An 11,214-nucleotide genomic window follows, 5' to 3' on the forward strand; every position below is an offset into this window, starting at 1 on the left:
TGTAAAAATTTTATTATAATTTCACCCTTATTTTGATCTTAAAATGGTTTAAATTGAATATTATTATGCATTTTGAAATTTTGTGCATGTTTAAAAATATTAATATAAAAATATATAAAATATAAAAAAATTAAATATAATATATATAATAATATAATATATATATAATAATATAAATATGGAAAGCCCAGGCCCAAGCCCAACACATGGAAAGCCCAGGCCCAAGCCCAACACAAGGAAGGCCCAAGCCCAAGCCCAACACAAGGAAGGCCCAAGCCCAAGCCCAAAACAAGGAAGGCCCAAGCCCAACACAAGGAAGGCCCAAGCCCAAAAATATGAAAAGCCCAAGTCCCACAAATTGATGACATCATCGCTTACATCATGGGTTGGAGTGATATCATTGCTTACATCATGAGTTGGAATGACATCATCGCTTACATCATGTGTTAGATATTTTATTTATCTTTGTATTTTTAAATTAGTTATTTTATTTTTCTTTAGATATTTTGTATTATTAAATTATATAATTGAGTGGTCTCTATTGCATCTTTTACCCTATAAATAGAGCACTTAGGGTGCATTTGTAACCATTCAATTTTCCTATAATGAAAGTATAGTTATGTTTTTGAAATTTCTCTCTCAAAATTTTCACTTTAGTTTCAATATGATTTCGTTCTTAGAATTTCTCTCTTAAATCTTCAACCTTTGTTTCCATATAGTTGTATTATGTTATTCATATTATCTTTTTATTATATACGGCCTATATGGTCGGTTGAATATTGTCTTTAAATATTGTCTTTTCATTATATACCGCCTATATGGTCGGTTAAAAAATAGTCTTTCAATTCTTGTCTTTTCATTATATACCGCCTATATGGTCGGTTAAAAAATAGTCTTTCAATTCTTGTCTTTTCATTATAAACCGCCTATATGGTCGGTTAAAAAATAGTCTTTCAATTCTTGTCTTTTCATTATAAACCGCCTATATGGTCGGTTAAAAAATAGTCTTTCAATTCTTGTCTTTTCATTATAAACCGCCTATATGGTCGGTTAAAAAATAGTCTTTCAATTCTTGTCTTTTCATTATAAACCGCCTATATGGTCGGTTAAAAAATAGTCTTTTAAATACTGTCTTTTAATTCCCGTCATTTAAATTCCTGCCAATTTATTTTAAAAATGAAGATGAGTAGCTAAATCCGATCTTGGGTTAAGGCAAGGACAGTGTCCAACGCCAATGATTCCCAAAGAAAGTTGCGCTTCAATTGTGTAATATTAATCTGATTTAATTTGAGCAGTGTGCGTATAGTGTATCTTTGAGTTTGGATTGGAGCATAAGCCTAACTTAGAGTTTCCATGCCACGTATGGAGATTGCTAGACCTGGAAATGTTTTCATACCCAAGCCCAAATGATTAATCTGTACCTATAAATTCTATCTGTGGGATATAATTCAATTTATGATAATTGCTTGACTTAGAATTTCCATGCCATGTATGGAGATTGCTTAAACAAGAATTATCATTATCTTGAACTAAAATTACTCATAGATCTGCAAAACTTAATTCAGATGAATATTATTGATCTTTTCTATTAAGTTGGGAATTAATTGGTTTTGACACTGAAATTGTCTTGACCCAAGCTACTTAAACTCATTGTTAATTTAGTTTTAATCATTTCCTTTAGATTATCTTAATCACCTCTTAAAATCAAATATTCAGTGATTTCTGTTTTCATCCAAAATAATCTCCCTGTGAACCGACTCGGACTCACCGAATTATAAATTTAAAATTGTACTACACGCACACTCGCACACTGGCGAGTATAATCGCCCTATACCTGCTTTAACAAAAGGATTAATGTTTGATAAATTTGGTTGTTGTTTTGATAAATAAATGTGCAGGGTAGCGTAGCAGTCATGATCCTAGAGGAACTTGACATTCAGGCTGGAGTTCGTGCCGACGCAGAGATGAGGCTTCGAGCCAGATAAGGGATGGCCCCATGTGGAGGTGGTCTTGCAAGTTGGTAAATACGTTTGATAATGTTTTTATGTTACATTGGCATGTAGTAGTTATATCTTGTGTGATGCAAGACCTAGTGGACCTATGGCCATATGGAGGACTAGTGTGGTAGGGGCTGATAGGTTGATGCCTCAAACCTTAGTGGGGTGTGAGGATGAGTGGGCCTAGCCTCATTTGCATGCATTTGTCATACATAATCATGATTATATTCATATTTACATTCATTGCACCCTTACTGAGTCTTTATGACTCATGATGTTTTACCTCATGTGTAGATGATACAAGTCCAGAAGCAAGCAGGGATGGCGCCCGGAGGCTGTTGTGGCAATTAGCTTGTTGCCTGAGCTGTGTTGTTATGTAATCTCCTATATTCTTTTATATGTATTCATGTGTTTGAATGTAAGCGATATTGAGCACTAGAGGTATCTAGTTGTTGTAATCATAATAGTGTGATAGATGATTGTGAGTCTGCGTGATTTACATGTGGCTTGAGTCGTTGAATCCAAGTTCGGATCGAGTAAGGACCAACGAGGTATGTTCACATAAATCCCCAATACTCAGCGATGTGTTGTTATGCTAGCTTTGTGCCTGGGTTACCTCTGGCTTGCTATGGGGCGAGCTGAAGAGAGGTGAAGCTCACTCGGGTTTCGGGTCTCGGTCCGCTGAGTTTTTCTTGTTTGAGTTGAGACCGATTCCTGAGTGGAGCGAAGGGAAGGATGAAGCCTAGTTCCCACCTAGGGCGTTTCCTGTTGAAACATAGTCCAACCCTTCAGTTGTGATTCGTCGGGTGAGTAATCAGGTTGATTATTTACTGGTGGCGCCCGTAAGTGGGAGCGGGTCGTTACACTCGCCCCCAATCTTGTTCTTGCCTTTTCCTAGAATAAAGAGAAACAAGAGTGAGTCACAAGACTCAATAAGCATATACAAAAAGAAAGGTTGTCATGAGTAAGTAAGCTAAAGAGTAACCCACACCCCACATGTCCATAACCCCACACAGCATAACCATTCATAACGCAGTTGCACACACCCACACGATGCCAAAACCATGCGATGCACATATATAATGTAGTGGCATAATGAGTATAAACGTGATACATAGACCCCATAAAATCATTCATCAGGCCACACTCGCTCACATAGGAAGTCACACTCAATGCAGTACTCGTGTCCAGTTAACTTAGGTATTAAAACGACCTAGCATGCCTGTGGCCAAGCACACTAATCACATGGAACCCTAGATGCATAATGTTAGATCCTAATGATGGCAAATATATCCTAAGAGGGGGTGAATTGGGATTTGTATAAGTTTTCGATAATTTAAAACTTTGATTGTTAGTAGAATACTAGATTTCGAAATATAGGCTATATGTTTCGAAATAAACCTTTCTGTTAAGTAGGTTTCGAAACCTACTATATATGTTTCGAAATATAGCTCACTATTTTACAAGTTTTGAAATATGAAATGTATGTTTCAAAATCTACTTCACTGTTTTGCTTGATTTGAAATCCTTTATCTTGTATTTCAAAATAATGATCTTTGCAAAAAATGATTTATATATTTAAGAGTATACTAAAGATGTTTGTATATCAAAGATATGTTTTTTATGTATATGTATAAATTTATGCTTATGAAAACTTTGTTTTAGACTTTGATAACAAAGCATATGAAAGCATGTGCAATAGGCAATAATGATAAGCGAAAGCTAAAGAACACTTGCACACAAGATGTATAGTGGTTCGGCACCACGCCTAGTCCACTACCTTTAAGCTTATGCACTTGAAGGATTTTCAATTTCAATCACTTTTACTAGTGATCACCATAACAAGGATTTTACCACAGTTTACCCTAAAGCCTTACAAAGTGAGTTTTTACGGGCTAAACTCAAACCTAGCACCAAGTGAGTTTTAAGGCTAAACTCAAACCTTTGACACAATGAGTTTTAGGCTCAACTCAAACCTTTACACCACAATGAGTTTTAGGTTAAATTCAAACCTTATAATATTAACAAGATAAATAAGTTTATCTTTACAACCCAAAGAATAATAAATGCCTTATCAAATGGTTGTACAAACCTCTTAACTTGAGGTGAGGAGAGCTGGAGAGATGAGACTTGTTGTTTGCACTTGCTTCTCCTTTTTCACATCACAATGCACATCTAGGATCCTATGAATGGATTTTCTTGAGAGCTTGAACGAATGATTTGATCACCACTTGTGCTTGTGTGTGTGTGTGTCTCTAGTGTGTGCTCACTTATTGTGTCTTGTTGTCTCTCTATCAATCTATTCTTGTCTTCAAATACCTGCTATTTATACCAAAAGATAGAAATCTGGCCGTTTTATAATCGTTAGAGACAAGATAGAAAAGTAGGTTTCGAAACACACTTAATAGGTGTCGAAACATCACAGAAATACATTAAGGTTTTGAAACATACAGCCTTTCCAATTGTACTTGCACTTAGAGACAACATTGAGTGGGAGACATAATCTATTCCCACTTTGAAAAAGCATTCACATTCAAATTTGAATTTGAATCTCATAGCATGGAGAATGCATTAAACAAATAATTTTGATAAAAACAAAATTGCAAAACAAATGCATCTCGATTTTCAAATGATTTGCTGACAGAATGTTAGAGGTTTCAAAACATACTATCATAGGTTTTGAAACATACCTCTCTGGAGATGAGGTTTCGAAGCATACCATCATAGGTTTTGAAACATACCTCTCTAGAAATGAGGTTTCAAAACATGATATATAGGTTTCGAAACATAGTTCAAAACCTGAAACAAATGCTAATACATAGATGTTTCAAAATAGCATATGCACTTGAAAACATTGAAAACCTTTTCAAAAGGGGTTTCGAAACATGCATGGAAACATGACATATATTCAAAATGATTTGCTTGAAAGCACAATCCATAGCATGTATACATCACAGTTTATTTATATTTCTTTAGTTTAAGAAAATGTCCATATTTTATTTTATTTATATTTTACCTCCATTTACTTGAATACATAAATATAAATAACGAAGTACCCCCCTATTTGGATTCAATAAAAATATCTAGAAAATCAAAATCCAAAACAATAAGAAAGTATATTTTGGATTTTAGTACAAACTCAAGATTTAGCAATATTATTACCTCCAAAATATATACTTTCTATTTAATGAAAAATTCATTAAAATTCATTTTAGCACTAATGAATGTTAGATATCAAAATATCAGGAGATAGTTTTCTAAAAAGAAAATATTTTCATATATGTCTCCTTATAAGGTGCTAACCTTCCGGACTTAATCAAAATAGGGTTTTCATTTTCACAAAGTGATACTTGATATTGAAATTGATATATGTTGAAAACCACACACTTGACACATGACTTAGGGATTAAACCAATAGATGTTTTTCATCATTAAAACTGGTGTACAAAAGTACGACAACACATAACCCCAAGCCCTTGCATGCACATAAAGTGACAAGTACTAAAAAGCACAGAGACCACAAGCACCACCCATAACTGGGTCCAGCACACACAGAAACCTACCTTCATTCCACAAAGGGTTGGAGAGGGAAACTAACTCTATGCGACCACTAGAACACGAGCCAACCAAGGGCTTCCCAAATCAGCATAACAACCAACCACTCTGATAGAGTCCCAAGCTCAACAGACATGAAAAGGAATGAAGGGTAGGAAGGGAAGGAAGCTTGCATATGTAAGAGGAAAAGGAAAGGGAACTTGCCTGAAGTCGAACCTTAGAAGCTCGACCCAAACCTTCCTTTTTCTTATTCTTCCCTGCCTCGGCCAAACCCTCTGAAGATGTCCCCTCTATTCTACACTCTCTCGATATATATAGGTAAGGAGTAGAGGATAGTGGAGGAAAATACATGGCAAGATCGGAAGAAGGACTTTCACCACCGACTGGAAATGGGTTTGGACGAGAAAGTGGCGTGGGAAGTCAATCACAGATAAGCTTATCTGGATACACTAGGAGATATCCGAATATGGGAAGGCCCATTGGGATATGAGAGCAACGATCCAAATACAAGGGGCAAAAACTTGAGAGGGATATCTGAATACTAAGCTACCTATTCAAATACAAGAGACAAGGGATTCCCACCATATCCGAATGACACACCATATATCCGAAAACTAGGGACAACATTCCATAGGGATATTCGAATATCAAGAGACCTATTCAAATACAAGACACAAGGGGTCATAGGGTATCCGAAGATCTTGCCTTGTATTCGGATATCAAGTTATTCTAAGGGCATATCCGACTATGCTACCACCTATTCAAATACTAAGGCCAAAGCAAGCCCCTCATTCGGATACCTCATGCCTTATTCGAATGCCAAGACTTAAAACCAAGCATGCATTCAAATATCATCCCTTAACCCTTAAATCCAAAACACAAACACCCACATGCTCATGCAAATGAATACCATATCACGCTAATTAAATTTTGACCTCAACGGGTCATTACAAACCCTCCCCCCTTAAAAGAATCCCCTAAATTCGTACCTAATCACTCAAAAAGCTAGGGATAAACTCGTCTCATCTTGTCTTCCAATTCCCATGTGGCTTCTTTTGGTCTATGCTGTTGCCATTACACTTTAACATAGGGGATAGAACAATTCCCGAGCATCTTCTCCTTATGGCCCACAATACATGTAGGCAACTCGGCATATGAGATGTCTTCTTGCACATCAAGGGGGTGATAATCAATAACTTGCCTCGGATCTACCACACACTTACGGAGCACAGAGATGTGGAAAATGTCAAGCACTTGAGCAAGCAAAGGAGGTGATAGAGCGCATATTTTCATATTATTTAGCCCTCATATTTAGTCTTTTTGCACGTTAGTTGTGTCATTTTATTTATCTTGATTTTGTTTTATTTTATTTTATATGAATTGAGCTTCACACTATTTTTTATTATTTTGAACAGATTAGGGCTTCCTGGGTCATGAGAAATTTTGATGGCAAGAAGGGAAACAAGGAGATTGGAGACAAAGAAGCAACCAATGTGCTGACAGATTTGACCTTCTATGCTTCTTTCAAGTTTTTTGCCAAATTAAAATCCTAGAACGTGAATGATGTCTTCAGAGATATTGTAGAGGACTTCTTGGTCTTTCTGGAATGGTATGGTTTGTCCAAATCCAAGTTCGTTTGGGCCTCCAAACATCACTTCAAATTCGGGACCAGAAAGTTGGGTCAAATTAGGAAAGCTGCACAGATGCTGAATCTTTAAAAGGCCATAACTTGGGCGTCCGATATCCAAATCAAGTGATTTAAAATCCAAAATTCATCTAATCTTCCTGATATACAATTTTGATGAAGGGGACGAAGCCCAGAATGCACGTTATACTATTTGAAATTGGCTGTGAAGTTGCGGTAACTTAGGGTTCCCTCCCTAAGCTCTATTTAAGCACATTAAGTGGCTGATTTTCGGGGTGGCCGATTTTGGGAGGATTCTCATGATTTCAACCAAGAAGATGGAAGGCTAATTTGCTTGTGATTCGCTACATTCTCGTACCCCTTGCTCGGTTTGAGTCTCGGTCATATTGTTGAATCCGGTTTGGAACTCGATTTTCATGTTTTAATTGATGATTCTGTTTCTTTCCTTCTCAAAGTTTATGTATGTTTCTTTTATGCGATTGTGTGAATGCATGCATGATCTTTGGATGGTTTTAATTGACGTACTCGATTGAGGCTTTGATTAGAAAGAAACGGTATATTTGTATGAGCGATTGCTCGATTGGATTTAATCTTTTACGATTGTAGAAGAGTTTTTCAAATCAAAAGAAAATCAAACCAAAACAGATTGTTTTCATAAATGAGATGAGGATTACCGTGGTAAGGAGGTAGGGTTTGTAGCGGGTTACGTTTTACTTCATCGTTGTTTCATTCTTGAACGTTTATATTTCAGTTTTCATCACAACCCCCTCGTTTAGTCTTGTTTTGACAGATCCATTTGAGGTTCGTTGGGAGACGACTTTGGGTTGCACCCTTATTGCAAATCTGAATCTATATTTCATCTAATCTATCGTTGTTCGACAGCACCGATCAGGAGGCAAAACAAAACGGTATACCAATGGTCCAATCCTCTCCAGTACCTAAAATGGACCCACATAACCCGAATTGAGCTTACTTGAAACTCCAAAACAATGTATACCCTTCATTGGCATCACTCGAAGGAATACATGATCTCCTACAATAAACGCTAAGTCTTATCGCTACTTATCTGCATAGCTCTTTTGGCGATCTTGGGCAATCTTCATCCACGCTTTAATCAATTTAACCTTATTTGTGGTTTGCTCAACAATGTCTGGCCCTAACACTGACTTGTGTCCAACCTCAACCCAACACAATAGAGATCTGCAAATCATACAGTGCCTCGAATGGTCCCATCTTAATGCTAGATTGGTAGCTATTATTATAAGCAAAGTCTACTAGAGATAGGTGCTTATCCCAACTTCCCTGAAAATCTAGCATGCACACTTAGGGCATATCCTCCAAAACCTGAATAGTCCACTCCGTCTGCCCATCAGTTAGGAGTTGGAATGCTATATTGAAGGTCAACCTTATCCCCATGGAATTCTATAATGCCTCCAAAAAATGAGAAGTAAATAGAGGGTTACGGTCTGATACTATGCTGGCTGGCACCTCGTGCAACCTCACATTCTCATTAATGTATAACTTAGCCAGACGATGCATAGGATACGTCTTCCTGACAGGTAGAAAGTGAGTTAACTTCATCAGTCTATCGACAATCACCTATATGGCGTCATGTCCTTGAAAGTAAAGCAAGATTGCTACGGGGCAAACAACGTAGTTCAAAAATTTTGAACCTTGCCCCGATTTCGATAATTGGATTAACGTCAAAATCAAATCATTCACATACAAAATAAAATAAATCTAACCTTTAGATTTTTGAGTCATTTGTGGATCCAAGTCGTCCAAGCATTCGACTTTTAACTCGTGATATGCGGCACAAGTCCATTGGAGAGGAGAGTGGAATAGGAGTGCTAACTCCCTCACATTTTCGTGGCTTGTGTAACACCCACTCTCCTAGAACTGCCCGAGAAGAGGTGCTACGGGGAAAATAAAATAAACTAACTGATAACTGAATTCTGATACCAATACTGTATATATATCGATTAACTGTAATAAGACTCTGAGTCAACAAAAACTGAAATCATAACTGCATCTAAGGGAAATTCCCTAAACTGGAAAATAAAATAAATCTAAACTGATCAAGCACTAACTAATAAACTAACAACTAATAACTCCCAGCCATCTTTGGTCTTGAGCGGCTCCATGTACACACACTACTGGACACTGCTGCTAGGCCCCACGTCTGGTACTCCCCCACTAGGACCTGGAATGGTGAAGAGTACAAGGTGGGCTACAAAGCTCAGCAAGTAATAAACTGGAAAGAATAACTGAAGCTGAATCGAAGAATATCGATACTGATAAAAATACTTACTGAACTTGTACTGAGAGATATAATAATCACTGGATGGCATTTATAAGATGAAATGCACATAAGTTGTAAACTAAATGCAGGTATGCAACTTTGGCCCATAGGCCCACATAACTGTAACACATACCTGACTGATCTGAGTCCTGCAAACATAAAAACTGTAAGCACATACTTTGGGCAATATGCCCCTAGCTCCCTGGTCGACGTCAGGCGAGCATCTCATAACTGATATATAATTGTACTGATACTAGTGGGATCCCCGCGGACAAGCCGCCTGGCGCGCATAATGCAATGCTCATATAAATGCTAGCACACGATATGTAGTGCTCCACATAAGTCATGCTCAATGCTCATACAATGTGTATGCACATAATCTCACAAAATAATGTTGACCATGTCATAATGAACTGCTAAACATGGTATATGATTTTTACTAGAAATGTTGAGATTCAAATATTCTGAAATTTCTGAGTATAGGCATGGCATATTGGATTTTGTCATATCTTGGCATAAAAATTCAATATCTGAATAATTGAATATTTATATTAAATTTAATACTTGAATCAAGAATTTATTGGAAGCTATTTGGATGCCATTTGATACTATTTGGATGATTGAGAAAGTCTAAGGAAGCAATTTGAATGAAAAACAGCTCATTCGAATGAAAAAAATGGATTTCAGCAAGCTCATTCGAATGGCAGAAAACTCATTCGAATGACAGAGACTCATTCGAATGACAGAAGGCTCATTCGAATGACTGATGATTTTCAAAGGCTATTCGGATCTGATCTGGGACTCATTCGAATGACTCTCAAATTCATTCGAATGAATTTTGGAAAATTTCAACTTTTGAACTGGCAAAATGCGACTCATTCGAATGCAACAGTAACCTTATTCGAATCAATTTGAAGATCATTCGAATGACAAGAAGACTCATTCGAATGACAGACTATACAAAGCAACAACTTACTCATATCTTCAAGGGCTCATTCGAATGACAACAAGGCTCATTCGAATGACAGTCAAAAAACCTCAAAAATTCATACGAATGATATGATAACACATGACTCATTCGAATGACCAAGAATTCATTCGAATGACTGGAATATTATAAGGGAAAAGCTTACGATAACACTGAAACTTATTCGAATGCTTTGAAATTCATTCGAATGATACAAGACTTATTCGAATGACTGGAATCTTATCAACTATAAAACTTACGATAACAGAGATCGTATCTTGAATCAAAACTTAACTTCACTACACCATTCCAAAAGAAATCTTGGGAGAACAATCCCAATTGATATATTAACAACTTGAGGGATGATTTACTGATCGTAACTCATATAAACATTGCAAGGAATATACATGAACTGGCTGGTACTCACTGTACGCATGAAAATACATAAATAAACATGCACTAAACTGATATAACTCACTGTAACGCACATATATGAATATACATGCACTGGAACTGATTCAATTATGGAAATCTGATATCTAACTCAGTCAAGACCTGTAAGAAAGGATTACAGGGGAAGGATACTTGCCTTATGATCTTCTTGATCGCCTTAATAATCTCACGAGAGCCTCCTATGCAAGACTTGAACTCACTGCTCGTGCCTATATATATATATACACTGACGGTAACATAAATCTGAAACTTAAACAAAGAGTCGCTGAAACTGATGATCGAATGCTAAATACGA

Source organism: Diospyros lotus, chromosome 8 (assembly GCF_014633365.1).
Source record: "Diospyros lotus cultivar Yz01 chromosome 8, ASM1463336v1, whole genome shotgun sequence".
In the NCBI taxonomy this organism is placed as follows: domain Eukaryota; kingdom Viridiplantae; phylum Streptophyta; class Magnoliopsida; order Ericales; family Ebenaceae; genus Diospyros; species Diospyros lotus.